The sequence below is a fragment of the Capricornis sumatraensis genome, chromosome 1, assembly GCF_032405125.1.
Source record: "Capricornis sumatraensis isolate serow.1 chromosome 1, serow.2, whole genome shotgun sequence".
NCBI lineage: Eukaryota > Metazoa > Chordata > Mammalia > Artiodactyla > Bovidae > Capricornis > Capricornis sumatraensis.
Window position 1 is genome coordinate 215154811 of NC_091069.1, and position 20686 is coordinate 215175496.

The 20686-nt window shown below is 35.8% G+C and overlaps 1 protein-coding gene and 1 pseudogene across 3 annotated transcripts in view; one reads left to right on the forward strand and one right to left on the reverse strand.

The window, feature by feature from the left end:
• RSRC1 (arginine and serine rich coiled-coil 1) overlaps nt 1-20686 on the reverse strand; it is a 444205-nt gene that overhangs the window by 109856 nt on the left and 313663 nt on the right. The window lies entirely within an intron of this gene.
• On the forward strand, nt 10968-12485 carry LOC138087814 (heterogeneous nuclear ribonucleoprotein A3-like; annotated as a pseudogene).

Here is a 20686-nt window from a genome sequence, read left to right on the forward strand (position 1 = left end):
ATGATGTTCACTGCTTCCTCAGCTATGGTTTCACAGAGGTAAACAGAGCAGTATATTTCAAGAACCAAAAATAATTTATACTCTTTGATATAATAATTCTACTCAGAATGTAAGTCAAAGAAGCTGAAAATAAAAAAAAAATTCATGAAAATATTCATTAAGCATTATTTTAACAAAAAGCAATTATATGAATATATATTCATCTAGGTAAGTGGCTAATGTTGTGTTTCTAAACAAAAATACAGTCAATAAAATTAAGCTAAATAAAATTATGTTGGGAAAGCCACTATAATAGGAAAGTAGATGCAAAAAGCAGAATTAAAATGCATTTACATGATATAAACATATGGATACGCAAAAAATAAAAAAAACTGATTTATTATATATTATAAATTTTCTCATGTAATTTGATCTCTTTCTGAACTCTCTACAATGTTTCAGTGATTTGACTGGTGATTCCTAAACTAGTAACACATATATTTTACTCTTTGGTCAAGCCCTATCAACTTCACTATTATGACTTTAAAGTTTTTGGCTATACTCATGAAACTCGGCTTGTAAATAAATTTTAGTATCACTTTTGTTAAATCTCCCCAAACTCCTCCAAACCAAAACTATAATGAACACAATCCTATCAGGATTAGCATAACTGCTAAAGCCATGAATGCATTACTTTGAAGAAAATGGAAATCTTCATAATATTGAATCTCCTGTCTGAGAGCACAGTATGTGTTTTCATTTCTTTAAATCATTTGTCTTTTAGCAAAGTTTAATAGTTATTAGTCTAGGTTGTGACCTTTCATTCCAGACCCCTGTCCTTTGAACTCCCCTCTTTAAACACAAACTTTTTGAAGAAGTTATCTAAACTCCGTCTCACTTCTCCAGCACCATTCATTTTCTTGCTGTGCAGTTGTGTCTCGCTCTTTGTGATCCCATAGACTGCAGCATGCCAGGCTTCCCTGTCCTTCATATCTCCCAGTGCGTGCGTGCTAACTCGCTTCAGTCATGTCTGACTCTTTGCAACCCCTATGGACTATAGCCTGCCAGGCTCCTTTGCCCATGGGTTGCCAATTTTCTTCCAGGAATCTTCCCAACCCAGGGAACTAACCCACATCTCTTATGTCTCCTGCATTGGCATGCACGTTCTTTACCACTAGTGCTACATGGGAAGCCCACCATTTCCTGGAGTTTGCTCAGGCTCATGTCCATCGCAAGAACACTGGAGTGGGTTGCCATTTCCTTCTCCAATGCATGAAAGTAAAAAGTGAAAGTGAAGTCGCTCAATCGTGTCCAACTCTTAGCAACCCCATGGACTGCAGCCTCTGGCCATGGGATTTTCCAGTACTCTTGCTTGGAAAATCCCATGGCCAGAGGAGCCTGGTAGGCTGCAGTCCATGGGGTCGCTAAGAGTCGGACATGACTGAGCGACTTCACTTTCACTTTTTACTTTCACGCATTGGAGAAGGAAATGGCAACCCACTCCAGTGTTCTTGCCTGGAGAATCCCAGGGATGGGGGAGCCTGGTGGGCTGCCATCTATGGGGTCCCACAGAGTTGGACACGACTGAAGTGACTTAGCAGCAGCAGCAGCATGTCCATTGAGTCGGTGATGCCATCCAACCATCTCATTTTCTGTCATCCCCTTCTCCGCCTGCCCTCAATCTTCACCAGCATCAAGGTCCTTTCCAAGGATTCAGCTCTTCGCATCATGTGGCCCAAGCAGTGGAACTTCAGCTTCCACATCAGTCCTTCCAAAGAATATTCAAGGGTGATTTCCTTTAGGAATAACTGGTCCTCTCTAGTATATTCCACCCTGGCTTCTAACTTTATCACTCAACCAAACTGCTCTTCATTGACCTCTATGTAATTGAATTCACTTGATATTTTAATTTAAAATAAAAGTAATAAGTAATATAATATTGCAAATCTATTAAAAACAAAGATTATAATATGATGTAAATATAATATATAATATAGGCATTACAGGATTCAAAGTAATAGATGTTAATATTTTATCATGCCTATTTCCCTATATTTTTGTTATCATCTCTAGAGTTGTTGTATTTCTTAATTTCTGACAACCAACTGGTCTGAAATGACATTTTCTTTTTATATATATATGGAGTTCTCTGATTCCTAGAGAGATTTTTCTCTTCAAAAACTGGTCGCTATGGTTTACTCTCCTCAGAATTGCTTCTATCCTTGTTCTACTTTACTTTAACATTATTTATCTTTTTCTTATTGATTTATAGGATTTAAAAGGTTACTTTACATATTCTATATGTTAACAATCTGTCAATTACATACATTGCATTTGTTCTCCCAGTATGTGGCACATCTTTTGACTTCATTGTACCTTTTATCAGAGGTATCTGATTTTACTGTATTTTAAATTTTAAATATTTAAATATTTTGTTTAAGAAATCCTTTCTTATACCTAGACTGCAAATCTGATCTTCATTTTCTTCTAAAAGTATTAAAATTTCACTTTTTACGTTTAAGCTTTCTGAGATTTCCATATGAATAATCAATTCTTTCAGTACTATTACATATCATATATTTTTAAAAAATACCCACCCCCCATTTGAATGCAATAGCAAGCTCTCATGGAGAAGGAAATGGCGGCCCACTCCAGTATTCTGACCTGGAAAATCACATGGACAGAGGAGCCAGGCAGGTTACAATACATATGGTCACAAAGAGTTGGACACAACTAAGCAAAGAATGCTCAAACTACTGCACAATGGCACTCATCTCACACGCTAGTAAAGTAATGCTTAAAATTCTCCAAGCCAGGCTTCAGCAATACATGAACCAGGAACTTCTAGATGTTCAAGCTGGTTTTAGAAAAGGCAGAGGAACCAGAGATCAAATTGCCAACATCTGCTCGATCATCAAAAAAGCAAGAGAGTTCCAGAAAAACATCTATTTCTGCTTTATTGACTATGCCAAAGCCTTTGACTGTGTGGATCACAATAAACTGTGGAAAATTCTGAAAGAGATGGGCATACTAGACCACCTGACCTGCCTCTTGAGAAATCTGTATGCAGGTCAGGAAGCAACAGTTAGAACTGGACATGGAACAACAGACTGGTTCCAAATAGGAAAAGGAGTACGTCAAGGCTGTATATTGTCACCCTGCTTATTTAACTTCTATGCAGAGTACATCATGAGAAACGCTGGGCTGGAGGAAGCACAAGCTGGAATCAAGATTGCCGGGAGAAATATCAGTAACCTCAGATATGCAGATGACACCACCGTTATGGCAGAAAGTGAAGAAGAACTAAAGAGCCTCTTGATGAAAGTGAAAGAGGAGAGTGAAAAAGTTGGCTTGAAACTCAACATTCAGAAAACTAACATCATGGCATCCGGTCCCATCACTTCATGGCAAACATGGGGAAACAGTGGAAACAGTGGCTGACTTTATTTTTTGGGGCTCCAAAATCACTGCAGATGATGACTGCAGCCATGAAATTAAAAGACGCTTAGTCCTTGGAAGGAAAGTTATGACCAACCTAGACAGCACAGTAAAAAGCAGAGACATTACTTTGTCAACAAAGGTCCATCTAGTCAAGGCTATAGTTTTTCCAGTGGCCATGTATGGATGTGAGAGTTGGACTCTAAAGAAAGCTGAGCGCCAAAGAATTGATGCTTTTGAACTGTGGTTTTAGAGGAGACTCTTGAGAGTCCCTTGGACTGCAAGGAGATCCAACCAGTCCATTCTGAAGGAGATCAGTCCTGGGTGTTCGTTGGAAGGACTGACGTTGAAGCTGAAACTCCAATACCTTGGCCACCTGATGTGAAGAGCTGACTCATTTGAAAAGACCCTGATGCTGGGAAAGATTGAGGGCAGGAGAAGGGGACGACAGAGGATGAGATGGTTGGATGGCATCACTGATTCGATGGACGTGGGTTTGGGTGGACTCTGCAAGTTGGTGACGGACAGGGAGGCCTGGCGTGCTGTGATTCATGGGGTCGCAAAGAGTCGGACACGACTGAGTGACTGAACTGAAGTGAAGCATACACATGAATGCACACACACACACAAGCAAGCTCTCATATGTTTGTGGGGAGGTTTCTGGGCTCTCTATTCCTTTCCACTGATGACACCATTTAGCTTTTATTCAGAATCTTATTGTCTGTAGCATAAATCCTCATCCTTCCTTTTTTTCCTTCAAAGTTGTCTCAGCTACTTCTGGCAATCTGCTGTTCAATATGATTTTTTTTTTGAATGGAACTTTTAAATTCTATATTTAAAAACAGAAACATTTACAGATTTAGGTTGCATTCATTAAATAAAAACTTAACACACACATCCCATCAGAAGCACTTCTATTCTGGGACTGGGGATGGACTGGTGGTAAAAAATGTTAACAATGTTTGAACCACACAGTGAAAACCCAACTGGTTCTTGTTTGTTTGTTTTGTAGTAATTTACCTTTAAAATTGTTCTGTTTAAGAAAATTCTGTGAAATGACCTACTGACTGTTACTGTGGTTCCTGATGCCAAGGTCTTGCTGGGCAGGTAAAGTTTTCAAATCTGGAACCAATGATTTGCCCATACATTTTTCATCCTATTATGTTCTTCTATTGTGGTTTCTGTATTTTCTTTCTTGAATCATTTAAACATATTTATTTTATAGTTTCTTTTTCTTTGGGAGGGGAGGTACACCTGCTTAACAACAGGCATTTATTTTCTCAATAGTTCCGAAGGGTGGAAGTTCAAGGTGCCAGCAGGATTAGTTTCTCCTGAGGCCTTTCCCCTGGGCTTGCAGAGGGTCACCTTCTCACTAAGTCCTTGCATGGCCGTTCCTCTGTGCACATACAACCCTGGTGTCTCACTCTCTTCTTATAAGAACATCAAGTCCTATTTGATTCAGGCCCCACCCGTATTTATTTATTTACATTTTATGGTGTGGTATTAGGATATAACTTCATTTCAAATTGCTAAAAATTTGTAGCTGTGTCATGCATTGATTTATTCTTGTAGTTTTTACTAGGGCTTTTAAATCTGTATTATAAATATTAACCTGTACTTCCATATTTTTGTACTATCTTTGTAAAATTTTAGCATCATTTTAGTTTTTATTTATTATCTATGAGGAACCTTGCAATATAGTAACACTAAATAACAAACCGAAATCCTAGCTCTAATAAGTAATGTGGGAGAACCTGGGTTTGAAGGCAAGCTTTCAGGCTCTAAACGACATAATAGTTCTTATCATGTTGGTCTGTCTCCATTTCATTTCTTCTTTTTTCTTTCTCTATTATTTCAGATAGCATATGTTTTTCATTTATTTTAGAGACAGCACATGCTAAATGCAATTTAGTATTTTCTTACTCTTTTGTGGTACTATATTTCAAGAGTCAACTTTCTGCTGTGTTTTTAAGGCAATGCTCCCATTACAGGATTTGAGTTTTTTTCATTAGCCTGAGGTCACTTTTCCCCTCGATACTTCTCTAAGAATATTCCATTATCTCAGATTCTCTAGATGCCAATTATTCTATCATTACTTGACCTTCCCACAATCATATTTCTAGATTTCATTAATTCTACTTTCAATATATCATGTATTTTAATCTGCCTACTACTTCTCATAGTTACTGTCATTACCCTATACCCTTCACCATCTTTTATTTTAATTACTGCAATAATCTCACTAATCTTTCTAAAATTAGCTTTGTGATAACCTTATGATCACTATCACCACAACCTTTACATAACCACCAAATCCACTATTCTTACTACTGGCAGATGGATTTTCTAAGAATGAATTCTACTCATGTCAAGCCCTATGTTGGTTTTCCATTTGGGAGAAACAAGCAAAGCTCTAAAATTAACATGGTTTATAAAGCTATAAGTCATCTGTCCTTTGCCTTCCTTACCAGCTTTATTCAAGTTATGCTCAATCATCTTAATCCTTATGTGTTCATTCACATTGGTCTTTTGTTTTCAAAATGTACCATGGTGCTACTGTGATCAATGTCCTGTTTTGTCTGGGACTTCCCCAGTTTTACCATTGAAAATATCACATCTTGGGGAAACTCTCCTCAGTACCAGGCAAATAACAGTTAAATTGTTGTTGAATGGAATGGAACAAAAAAAAGTGAATATTTTAGCCTTGGCTATATATGCTATACACACACACACACACACACACACACACATATGCTCTCTTATTAGTCAATTCTTCTCCTTCATTGAATTTATAAAAATTCTTATTGGCTTAATTGTACAAATAACTCTCTTCTATTTGCTTTCCCTACCAGAACATAAATTCCATGGAGGCAGGCTCCTTGACTTTTACCTAGCACTAGTCTTTACCTCGGAGAAGGCAATGGCACCCCACTCCAGTACTGTTGCCTGGAAAATCCCATGGATGGAGGAGCCTCGTAGGCTGTAGTTCATGGGGTCGCTAAGATTCAGATGCAACTGAGTGACTTCATTTTCACTTTTCCCTTATATGCATAGGAGAGGGAAATGGCAACCCACTCCAGTGTTCTTGCCTGGAGAATCCCAGGGACGGGGGAGCCTGGTAGGCTTCCATCTATGGGGTCGCACAGATTCCAACATGACTGAAGCGACTTAGCAGCAGTAGCAGCAGTCTTTACCTAGCAATAGTCTTATTTGCACACAGTAAGTGCTCAGTATAATATTTTTAATTATCAGTCAAGTTTCTTTTAGCAATTTTATACTTTTGTTGCTAGGGGAATTGTATTTTTTATTTATACTGTATAGATAACTTCAAGTATATAGAAAAACTGTTACTTTATATATATGTTACTTTGTATCTTAAAGAAAACTAGGAATTTCATTTATGTTGAGTTTGTACATTTGGATAATCATAAGCTCTTAAGATCTGAAAAGGATCTTAGAGACCCCCAAGTTCACTTCTCTCATTTTTATATGTGAGAAAAATTGAGGCCCAGATGTCAACTGACTTGTTCAAAGTGATACAGCTAATTAGTGGCAGAGCCATTCCAAGAACCAAGACCTTACTACTTTCAGAATAGTAATCTTTCCACACTGCTAATTAGAGATGATCATGGTTCCTTAGGCTACCATAGAGTTGTAAAACTCTGACTTAGATTCTTGTCTGCTTGGTTTATTTACTGAGGGTCAAGCAAATCATTTAAAGTCTTTTCATGAGATTTAGTACTTTCAGCCAAATTTGTTTCCTTATTCATAAGAGTGAATCACTTAACCCTCTAAGTGTAGGGTGAGTTCAGGTTTGTTTTGCTTGCTTTATTCCCCGTGCCTAGCACAATGCTTGGCATACACGAGATAATGTTGATGTAACAAATGACTGAATGTGCTGAATGTGTGAGTGCACATATCAAAACAATTTATGATATGTGATAATGGTAAACAGGTAAATTCTTCAAATCTTTTTTAAATTGAAGCTTTTGGGGTCTTACTTATGAGAAGGAAAGGAGGGAGGGAGAGAGGGAGAGGCAGATGAACGTAGAGGAGAAAACGAGAAATAGGTAAAGAAAGAATGAGAAAGAATGAGTGCGTGTGTGTGTGTGTGTGTGTGTTAGGGGGAGGGTATGTGTTCACATTAGAGAACAACCTCTACCTATTTCAAAGGTTTGTTAACGTAAAAAAAGTTACACTAAAACTTGCTGCTAATATAAAGGGCTAAACTTTGAGTGTGAAATATTAGTCTCTTCTGTGCTACATTTCAAGTGTCTATTATATGATTCTATTCTATCTTCAGGCTCTTAGAAGACATGTCTATTTCATGAGGGTCTATCTATGCACCATAACAAAGTACAAAGTACCTAATATCTTCAAATTTATAAAGGCAGCACAAAGGGAGGATGTATCGTTACCTGCTCGGCCTATATATGAAGTAGGTGCCAACTCAAAATGCGACTGTCAATAATTAAGATCTTTTATGAAATAAAAACACAAATCATTTGATTTTAGAATGGGAAAATAGAATCTGTAGACCTTTCAGTCATTGGCTTAAGTGACCTTCTTAGATCACTCAAAGTGGATCGGTACTGTAACTCAGGGCACTCTCCACTTTTTTCAGAAGAATAAAAATCAGGCACAAAACAGAACTCAAGTTTTTAGTTAGTTACAAATGAACTGTCACCTAGGACAGTAAAAATTATTTGCTTGAACCATCTCCACAACTGGTCACTGTCCATTTGTGTATTGTGTTGTGGTCCTAGGGCCATACCAAAGCCAGAACATCAGTTTTTTTTTCCATGTGATGGAGAAAAAAATGATAAGAAGATGCACAGGTCATAGCAGTAAGCACTATTCAGTAGGGTCCCTGCATTGCACAATAACTTAATGAGAAATCTTTGTAAAAGTCAACATATGAAATATTTCACTTATTCTTACATTTGCACTGAATATATTTTAACACTTGCTAAAATTTGATAGAAGTGTATTGACACGATCCATATATATTTTTAATGACATTCATTAAAATGTGACCAAAGCAAATTTACTAGGTATTTAATTGGGCTTTCACCAATCGATTAGCAAAATTTACAAACATCATGTTGAATATTTGCAAGGTAAACCTTACTTTTATTTGCCATCTTAAAAAAATCATGGCATAGACTCTAGCTGATACCCACTTGCTTTACTTTCAGCTCTTCAATGCTAGAAAAATAGTCTTGAATGAAAAAAAAAATCTTAAACCCCTTTCTCATTGGGACACAATAATGTTTCTTTATAAAATTCATTTGATTAAAAACTTGGATCGTTTATTTTAAATGTAGAGTTAACCATATTTTGAATCCCTCTAGGTGAGGTCCCTTGCTTGAAATGAATTCCAATAAACTGGTTGATGAGAACAGACTTACAAGAAAAAGGAGGCTTTGAACAATTTCAATGGCAGGAGAGTTATCACTTGATTTATTTCATCTGAAAATTTTAATCAAATGAACAAATTAATCTTACTTTTCTGGGAAGCTTTTCTCAAATCTGACAATGGCAATACTTCTGAAAATTTTCTAGGACCATAATGAGAAATTAAGTAAGATGAAGTATGAAATGATTTGAAAATGTCTGCTCTGATGAAGGTTGTAAAAATTTGGGAACTGTTTTGTTTATACATTCTTGTCCTGAGATGGATGTAGCATTGATACCTGAAAAATGCTGGACTTTCCTGCAAGTGTCCCCTTCTCAGCCTACCTTCCTGCAGAGGTAATAGGCTAGCTACCTAGGAGGGTGTTCTCTTCAGGCTCTGGGTTCTCATAAAAGAATGTCACCCCATCACCTGTTCATTTGATCTCTAAAGTTTAAGATTCTACCCCCAAATCAACCACAAAGAGTATTAACATTTCAGACCCTTTTAAGAGCAGAGAGGATTAAAACAACTCCTATTACTTCTAGTATAAAAGCCTGACTGAATGAAAGTTCACATAGAAGAATTATTATAGGAACAGGCATTCTGCTTCTCCATATATACTGGGTTTTAATTAGATTCAAGCAGATCCATCAGAATACTATATTCTTGGATCACATTTTCCTAAGACACTAAATTTCACTATGATGCTTTTTTATGGCTTTTATTGATATATATTAAAAGCATGTGGTACATGAAATCTATTACTTCATTTCTTGCAATTATGATGTTGAGGATGTTATACATTATATCACATGACGATGATGATGCTAGTATATTAAAAGCCACATAAAATAGCACTTAAATATTTACAGTATTTCATTTAATAAAAAATGCTCTACTTGAAGCCCCATGTAAGAATTCCCTTTTAGGGAAAGACTCGTGGTCAAACTTTTAGTTCTCTGTGATAAACTGCTTTTGTCAGGAAATCTAGAACAAGTAACAGCAATTCTATAGGCTCTTTTGATGTGTGAAATTTGTTCTGTTTTATTCTCCTGCTCTTGACTGATTAATGGATATTTTTCCTTTTTATGATATTTAAAAACTCGTATATCACCACTTTATTATGGTGCTATAAAATCTTTCAAATAATTTATAGAAGAAAAAAATAAATTAACAGATGAGTAAGAACAAATGATTAATAAATCTATATAAATGGAAAAATCTGGGTAGTGATATTCTCCTTATAGGTGTATTCTGACAATCAAACAAGTTAAAGTGTATAAGCAGTCTAGCACCTGGGACATAGCATGGCCTCAGTTTCCTTACATAATCAATTCTCTTCAGATGTACTATAAAATTTTGCAAGTAAACTCATCACTCATATACTTACTTCTCATCTTTTTTCCATAGTGAAAATGTTTTATAGGAAATTGTAATAGTTTTTCCCACTCACCATATTGTCCCCTTAGGGAAATCTCAGAGTGATTTTTTTCCACAAACTTAGGTAACTTTTGACTTAACACAGAAAAAAGCTACAGGAGAAGTTAAAAAAAGAGAAAAGGAAAAGTGTATGTGAAGCAGAGACCTCTCAAAAGTAAAAGAAATACCTTCAAATAAGCAGAGCGATGGCGGTATCAAGGTAGCTTTGAGAGTCTGGGGGCCAAATTGGGAAGGGAAAAAAATTATATATGAAGATCATGTCATATGTTAAATTTAAAAATATTTATAAGATATTTTATAAATTATAGGTCACATCTCAGATGTTCATTCCACTGACATGAACATCTGTGACAACATGAAGTGCTGTGTTGAGAATTCGGAAGTTATACCTTGACTCCGCATAAAAAAGTGCACTGATCAACTACTACTGCATTATAAGTGTAGCCTAGTGAGTGGTGACTGATTTTCCATATTTCTCATCTTTGTTCTATACAAAATAAGACAATAATAATAATGATAATGTTAAGAAAACTGGCAGTTATTATAGTCAGTGAAAGGACAAGAAATATACATATTCAAAGAGATGAAGAAATGTTGAAATTATTTTTGTGCTATACTTATACATGTTATCACAGAGCTTAAAATTTTTTTTTCACAGACATTCTAAAAGAGTTTATTCCTGGGAGTTGGAAGAGGCGAGTCTGGTCTCAAAATGGAGGTAAAACCGCCGCCCAGTTGCCCCAGCTCGACTCTGGCCATGGCCGCCGCCACGGCCGCCGCCGCCGCAGGGAGGAGGATCATGATCCCAAGGAACCTGAGCAGTTGAGAAAGCTGTTTATTGGTGGTCTGAGCTTTGAAACTACAGATGATAGCTTAAGAGAACACTTTGAGAAACGGGGCACACTTACAGATTGTGTGGTGATGAGAGACCCCCAAACAAAACGTTCCAGGGGTTTTGGTTTTGTGACTTACTCTTGTGTTGAAGAAGTGGATGCAAAATGTGTGCTCCACCACAGAAGGTTGATGGGCGTGTAGTGGAACCAAAGAGAGCTGTTTCTGGAAAGTGAAAGTGAAAGTGAAGTCGCTTAGCCGTGTCCAACTCTTTGCCACCCCATGGACTGTAGCCTACCAGGCTCCTCTGTCCATGGGATTTTCCAGGCAATAGTACTGGGGTGGATTGCCATTTCCTTCTCCAGGGGATCTTCCCAACCCAGGGATTGAACCCGGGTCTCCCGCATTGTAGACAGACGCTTTACCATCTGAGCCACCAGGGGAAAACCCCTGTTTCTAGAAAGGATTCTGTAAAGCCTGGTGCCCATCTAACAGTGAAGAAAATTTTTGGTGGTGGTATTAAAGAAGATATAGAAGAATGTAATCTGAGAGACTACTTTGAAAAGCATGGCAAGATTGAAACCATAGAAGTTATGGAAGACAGGCAGAGTGGGGAAAAGAGAGGATTGCTTTTGTAACTTTTGATGATCATGGTACAGTTGATAAAATTGTTGTTCAGAAATACCACACTATTAATGGGCATAATTGTGAAGTGAAAAAGGCCCGTTCTAAATAAGAGATGCAATCTGCTGGATCACAATGAGGTCACGGAGGTGGATCTGGCAACTTTATGGGTCATGGAGAAAACTTTGGAGATGGTGGAGGTAACTTCGGCCATGGTGGAAACTTTGGTGGAAGAGAAGGCTATGGTGGTGGAGGTGATGGCAGCAGAGGGAGTTATGGAGGAGGTGATGGTGGATATAATGGATTTGGAGGTGATGGTGGCAACTATGGTGTTGGTCCTGGTTATAGTAGTAGAGGAGGTTACGGTGGTGGTGGACCAGGATATGGAAACCAAGGTGGTGGATATGGTGGCGGTGGTGGAGGATATGATGGTTACAATGAAGGAGGAAATTTTGGAGGTAACTATGGTGGTGGTAGAAACTATAATGATTTTGGAAATTATAGTGGACAACAGCAATCCAATTAGGGACCCATGAAAGGGGTAGTTTTGGTGGAAGAAGCTCGGGCAGTCCCTATGGTGGTGGTTATGGATCTGGTGGTGGAAATGGTGGATATGGTAGCAGGAGGTTCTAAAAACTCAGAAGAAAAGGGCTACAGTTCTTAGCAGGAGAGAGAGCGAGGAGTTGTCAGGAAAGCTGCAGGTTACTTTGAGACAGTTGTCCCAAATGTGTTAGAGGAACTGTAAAAATCTGCCACAGAAGGAATGATGATCCATAGTCAGAAAAGTTATTGCAGCTTAAACAGGAAACCTGTCTTGTTCAGGACTGTCATAGCCACAGGTTGCAAAAAGTGCAGCTATCGATTAATGCAATGTGGTGTCAATTAGATGTACATTCCTGAGGTCTTTTATCTGTTGTAACTTTGTCTTTTTTTCTTTTCAGTACATCAGGTATATTGCCCTGTAAATTGTGGTAGTGGTACCAGGAATAAAAAAATAAGGAATTTTTATCTTTTCAAAAAAAAAAAAAAGAAATAAAAGAGTTTATTCCTATGTCAAAAATACCAAGTGACTTCCATGGTCAAATTTCCTGGGAAATAATTCCAATAATATTTATTTCCTTAAAAATATTACTTTGAAGATAGGAAAAGAGTTTACCCTTGTATGTCAGTTATTTTTGCTATATAGCAGCCCAAACTCATGCTTCAGACATCCACATTCATTAACTGTGAACATTACACATTTGAAAATCATTGCAAATTTGAACTTGAGCAGGATTCAGGTAGAGTAGCTCCATGCAGCATTGAATGGGGCAACACAAAGACTGGGACTGACTTGATGGCTGGTGGGCTGAAGGCTGCTCACTCATGTGCCTGATGGTTGTTGCTGGCTATCAGCTAGAAACTCAGTTGGATTTGTCAATCAGAATACTTATAAAAATAAACAAATGGGACTTAATCTAACTTAAAAGCTTTTGCCCAGCAAAGGAAACAAACAAACAAACAAAAGATAATCTAGAGAATGGGAAAAAATATTTACAATGTGATCAACAAGAGGTTAACATTCAAAATAGACAAACAGATCAAAAACTCAACATTAAAAAACAAACATGAAACATATAATTATCATATGTAAAATAGATAGCCAGTAGGAATTTGCTGTATGATGCAGGGTGCTCAAACCTGAGGTCCTGTGACAACCTAGAGGGGTGCAATGGGTAAGAGGTGGGAGGGACATATGTATACCTATGGCTGATTCATGTTGCTATATGGTAGAAACTAACACAATATTGTAAACTAATTATCCTCCAATTAAAAATAAATTTAAAAATTAAAAGAAACAAACAACTCACAAGACCTAAACAGACAACTCTCTGAAGACATGCAGATGGCCAACAGGCACATGAAAAAATGCTCAACATTACTAACTAGAAAAAGGCAGATCAAAACTACAATGAGGTCTCACCTCACATTGGTCAGAATGGCTATCATCAAAAAGTCTACAAATAATAAATGCTGAAAAGGGTATGGAGAAAGGGAACCTTCTTACTTTACCTTCTTACACACACACACACACACACACACACACACACACACGAATATTACTCAGCCATAAAGAAGGCAATATTGCCATCTGCAACATAGATGAACCTAGAGATTATTATACTGAGTGAAGTAAATCAGACAAAGACAAATATTATATGATATCAATTCTATGTGGAATCTTAAAAATAATACAAATGAATACATATACATAGACTCACAGACAGAAAAAACAAACTAAGTCACCAAAGGGGAAAGGGATTGGGGAGCAGAATAAATTGGGATTATGGGATTAACAGATACAAACTATTATACATAAAATAGATAAGCAACAAGGATTTACTGTTTAGCACAGGGAATCATATGTTATAATAACCTATAATGGAAAAATAATCTGAAAAGATATTATATATGTGTGTTTGCATATATATGTATATCTGAATCAATTTTCAGTACACCTAAAACTAACACAATATTGTGAATCAACTATACTTCAATAAAATAAAGTGAAACAAACTGAAACTATCAGAACAGTTGAGAGAAGAAAAAAAAGTTAAGAAAAGGAAAAGAATAAAAGAAAACTAGAAATTAGATAAAGGAAATTATTCTATATAAACTACCAATAGGATGTTAATTCAAAGTATGAAATAACTAATTAAAGAATGCATTAAATTTGAGAGCACAAAAATAGATATTGAGCATGTGTGATACATACCTAGTGATCTTCAAGATAAAAGATATGGCTATATGTTCTGATACTTAGAATTCTTTGTGACATAATAAAGGAAAAGTCTTGATATATCACATCTTAAATTCTATGAAACTTTAAAATCAAGGAAAAATAAAATCTAATAAAGCAAATTAGAATATCTTATTAAAAACAGAATAATCTGTACAAGTCTATGCAAATTATGTATTTTAAAGTCAAATACTATAATAATGAAGGTTTCCATGGACTAATTATAATTTGTTTTAACATAATTCAAAGTATTAGTCTTGTTAAGCTCTTCATCTTGTTGAAGGAGCAAAGATATAAAATTGTTTTAATTGTATGAGATAACAAATAACCAACTGTTTTTGTTGAAAAAAACCTTTCACTTTCTATAGTGAGTTCTGGTTCACTTTCTATAGTGAGTTCTGGTTCAATCAACTCACATGACACTGATAATAACAACAGTAATAATAAACAAAAGTCAGTATTTACTGAGTTACCATGTACTAGCAATCATTCTAAGCTTTACATATGTAAAGTTATTTAATGCTCAACATTAATATCCCATTTTTTACCAGTTAGGAATCTGAGGCACGAAAACTTCAGTAATCGCCCAAAGTCACTCAGTTAGCTAGTAAATGACAGAGCCAAAACTAACAGAGGGAGTCTAATTCCAGAGCCCCATATCAAACCTAGCATATTCTGTAAAAGGCAAAAAGGAGCAGTGTACATGACTGAAAAAGCATTCTTCATACTCTATGAAAACAATTTTAAAATATACAGAAGACTCTTCCAAGCTGGATCATTTCAAGAACAACACAACAATAAAATAAAACTTGACTATTTCTCAAACCATATCTCTTTGGAAACAGGAAGTAGGTCATAGAGGTAAAAATCAAAAGAAAAGAGATGATAATAAGAGAGACAGTCATAATATCACCCCTGCTTTCCTGCCTCACACTATCTTCAAGAAAACACAATGAAAAAGACTGATTGTTTGAATAGAAGCAAATACAGGGGCTACGGAGGATACTTTCAACTAACAATGAAATCATGAATGACACCTAACAAAACTGCTATTGAATGTAATTACAGATGATTTATTTGTATTTAGCAAGGGTTGCTGAAGGGTTAAATTTGGAACAAAATTTCATTTTATTCCATCTCAGTCAATACCTCGTGGAGAAAGGATGTGCTTGCAAGAAACTGGTAACACTCAAAATTTGCAATCTGCTGTGTTTTTTTGTATGATCAAACAAAATTTCTAAGGATGGCTTAAAAGGAAAATTAGAGAGAAATTAACTGTAAAAGCTGCAAATTAACTGTAAAAGTGAACTGTTAGGATGTTTCTATGTAATTAATCTTCCAGCTCAGTAATGGAGAGTACTAAGATTTTAAATTAACCCTTTAAGAGGATGATTTATTGGACTGTCAAGGGGGATAAGGCCTATCTATCCCATTAGATTTTCTTTTTAAATAATACTTATTTTATGACTTCCTGGGTGGTTATGATTGACAGATGACCTATGAAAGGTCTAAAGAAACAAGAACAGGATTTAGGCAAGAAAATCCATTTTCATAACAGTGTGGTAGTTAAGTTCTACGATACAGATCTGCAAAGGAAATACAGAACTTATTCACTCTGGTGGAGGATAACTAAGACTTCCAACAGAAGGTGACACTTGAAGTGATTCTTAAAAAAATCAGTAAAATTCAGGCAAGAAAAGTGTTAGACACTCAGTCATGTCTGATGCTTTTTGACCTCAAGGACTATAGCCTGCCACTCCCTCTGTCCACAGAATTCCCCAGGCAAGAATACTAGAGGGGCAATGGTGAAAAAATGAAAGCATTTTCCCTGAAGTCAGGAACAAGACAGGGTGCCCATTCTCGCCATTACTATTCAACATAGTTTTGGAAGTTTTGGCCACAGCAATCAGAGCAGAAAAAGAAATAAAAGGAATCCAGATTGGAAGAAAAGAAGTAACACTCTCACTGTTTGCAGATGACATGATTCTCTACATAGAAAACCCTAAAGACTCCACCAGAAAATTACTAGGGCTAATGAATGAATATAGTAAAGTTGTAGGATATAAAATCAACACACAGATATCCCTTGCATTCCTATACACTAACAATGAGAAAACAGAGAGAGAAATTAAGGAAACAATTCCATTCACCATTGCAATGAAAAAAATAAAATACTTAGGAATATATCCACCTAAAGAAACAAAAGACCTATATATAGAAAACTATAAAACACTGGTGAAAGAAATCAAAGAGGACACAAATAGATACCATGTTCATGGATCAGAAGAATCAATACAGTGAAAATGAGTATACTACCCAAAGCAATCTATAGATTCAATGCAATCCCTATCAAGCTACCAACAGTATTTTTCACAGAACTAGAACAAATAATTTCACAATTTGTATGGAAACACAAAAAACCTCGAATAGCCAAAGCAATCTTGAGAAAGAAGAATGGAACTGGAGGAATCAACCTGCCTGACTTAAAACTGTACTACAAAGCTACAGTCATCAAGACAGTATAGTTCTGGCACAAAGACAGAAATATAGATCAATAGAACAAAATAGAAAGCCCAGAGATAAATCCATGCACCTATGGATACCTTATCTTTGACAAAGGAGGCAAAAACATACAATGGAGATAAGAATCTCTTTAACACGTGGTGCTGGAAAAATTGGTCAACCACCTATAAAAGAATGAAACTAGAACACTTTCTAACACTGTACACAAAAAAACTTAAAATGGGTTAATGATCTAAATTTAAGACCAGAAACTATAAAACTTCTAGAGGAAAATATAGACAAAATACTCTCTGACATAAATCACAGCAGGATCCTCTATGATCCACCTTGCAGGGTAATGGAAATAAAAGCAAAAATAAACAAATGGGACCTAATTAAACTTAGAAGCTTTTGCACATGAAGGAAACTATAAGCAAGGTGAAAAGCCAACCTTCAGAATGGGAGAAAATAATAGGAAACAAAGCAACTGACAAAGAATTAATCTCAAAGATATACAAGCAGCTCATGCAGCACAATACCAGAAAAATAAATGACCCAATCAAAAAATGGGCCAAAGAACTAAACAGACATTTCTCCAAAGAAGACATACGGATGGCTAACAAACATATGAAAAGATGCTCAACATCACTCATTATCAGAGAAATGCAAATCAAAACCACAATGAGGTACTATCTCACGGCAGTCAGAATGGCTACTATCAAAAAGTCTACAAACAATAAATGCTGGAGAGGGTGCAGAGAAAAGGGGACCCTTTTACACTGTTTGTGGGAATATAAACTAGTACAGCCACTGTGAAGAACAGTGTGGTGATTCCTTAAAAGACTGAAAACAGAAGTGTCATACGACCCAGCAATTCCACTGCTGGGCATACACACTGAGGAAACCAGAATTGAGAGAGCCACGTGTACCCCAATGTTCACTGCAGCACTGTTTACAATAGATAGGACATGGAAGCAACCTAGATGTCCATCAGCAGACAAATAGATAAGAAAGTTGTGGTACATATACACAATGGAATATTACTCAGCTATTAAAAAGAACACATCTGAATCAGTTCTAATGAGGTGGATGAAACTGGAGCCTATTATATAGAGTGAAGTAAGTCAGAAAGAAAAACACCAATATATTATATTTGTATATTAATGCATATATATGGAATTTAGAAAGATGGTAATCATGACCTTATATGCGAGACAGCAAAGAGACACAGATGTAAAGAACAGACTTTTGGACTCTGTGGGAGAAGGCAAGGGTGGGATGATTTGAGAGAATAGCACTGAAACATGTATATTACCATATGTGAAACAGATTACCAGTCCAAGTTCGATGCTTGAAACAGGGCACTCAAAGCTGGTGCACTGGGACAACCCAGAGGGATGGGATGGGGAAGGAGAGAGGAGGGGGATTCGGGGTGGGGGACACATGTACACCTGTGGCTGATTCATCTCAATGTTTGGCAAAAACCACCACAATATTGTAAAGTAACTAGTTTCCAATTTAAAAAAAAAACAAAACAAAACAAAATAAGAATACTAGAGTGGGTAGCTATTCTCTTCTCCAGGCAATCTTCCCAATCCAGAGATTGAACTTGGGTCTCCTGCATTGCAGGCAGATTCTTTACCATCAGAGCCACCAGGGAAGTCACCAAAATCAGTGGCTCTGAAACAATAATTTGAATCACTTACATTTTATGGTTCTAGTAGAGCTCATCACAGTTAAATGAATAGGATTAAGAATCTTCAGATAAATTCACAATCATTTGAATTATGTATATTATGATTCTCATCCCTTCCTCCTTACTCATTTTACACATTTCAGAAAGAAAACCTCTATGTAACTCTTTAGGGAAGTTGGAAATCAAGTTTTGTATTTTCCTATTAATATAAACCATAAAGAGAGATCTTTTAAAATTTAACCATCATCTTGAATTATCTTCAGAACAAAAATGGCAGATCATAAAGATACCAAACAATGTTTCACAACTGAAAGTAGAGTGAACATGGATATTGCTCTGTATCTTCAATATATACCCTATAACTCTAGAGAATGAGGAAGAAGTAGTAGGTGGGCTGGAAAGAGCCACATTCAGTCATTCAGAATTATTTATAAACAACTCATATCCAGAATCTATCAAGAATTCCTTCAAGTCAATAGAAAAAAATAAGGAAAAACATAACAGTAGGAAAATGGGCTAAACACTCAAGACGGCACTTCATAAATTAAGAAATTTTTGTGCCTAACAAACCAGTGAAAAACTACTAAAGCTTTCTGATAACAGGAGAAATGGAAATTAAAAATAAAATGATTTAAGTTTGGCTAAAATAAAAAAGTCTGACAGTATTAAGTAACGGTGAGAAGTTAGAGCAATAGGAACTCTTATACGCTATTGTTGAGAAAAGAAACTGATACAACCATTTTGGAAAAGCTTTACATTGCCTCGTAAATTTGAAATCACACATACTCTATGAGACAGCATTCTACTCTTAGCTATGGAGTTTAGAGAACTTCATGTACACACAAGCGAGAATATAAACTTTTACAAGAATGCTCAGAGCAGCCTTGAATTAGTGCAATAAAAGTCCATCAATAGCAAAAAGGGTAAAAAAAAAAAAAACAACTGTATTATGTTCATACAATGAAATGATACAGCACAGAATCAACATAGTACAGCTACAAGCAAACAGATGAATCTTAAGAACAATATTGAGAAAAGACCCAAGAGAATATATAGTATATGATTCCAGTTCAAAACTGGGAAAATTTAACTATAGTGCTTAGTATTATATACTTAGGTGGTAAAATTATTAATAAAAGCAAGAGAGTGATTGATTACTATAGCATAGGGTAATGTGGGAGTTATAGGAAAAAGAAAATTGAGGTTTCCAAATACTAGTGAAGTGCTGTTTCTTGTTTTGGGTAGTATAACACAGGTGGTGTTGCATTTCATAATTCAGTGATATGTACATTTATATACTTTTCTCTGTATTTCACACATACAAAATCTATGACATAGGGCAAGTAAGACTGAAAACTGTCATGTTAAGCAAAGTTAAAGAGGACTACTTTGGGGTTTATTAAAATCTAAAATATGCTAATGTACATTGAGATTTTCCAAGAGAAGTGTGTATAATTTTCAAATGTATTCGGTGAAAAAAAAATTTAACAGCAATCTTATTAACAAAGTAATACAGAAAATCATTTGGGGAACTTAAACCTGATTCCTTAATTTTTAACTTACTCTGATTTCATTAAAACACAATTGTGAGAGGCCTAGGAAGTATGGTTTACATATTATAAAGACTCTCTGAACTGATTTTACTAAACTACCAAATAGTGTAAGCTGTAATGCAATTATTAATTTCTACTTAGTCCTAGGTCATGTCACATGAGTTCATTACCCAAATGTGATATTTTGATCACTTAACGAACACTGTTCATTATATGTAAATTTCAACACATACAAAAATAAACTATTTGTGTTTAACATACAAAAATAAACTATTTGTGTTTAGTTATAAAACAAAGGATATTAATGGTATTCTATTTAAATAGATCTTAGTGGGTATTTGAAGACATACATAATTCCTGTAAATCATGTTTTATTTCCATTTCATGATGAAAGCATTTGAATTCTGCATTTCTGGCAAATATGTTTAAATTTTAATTTTTCCTTT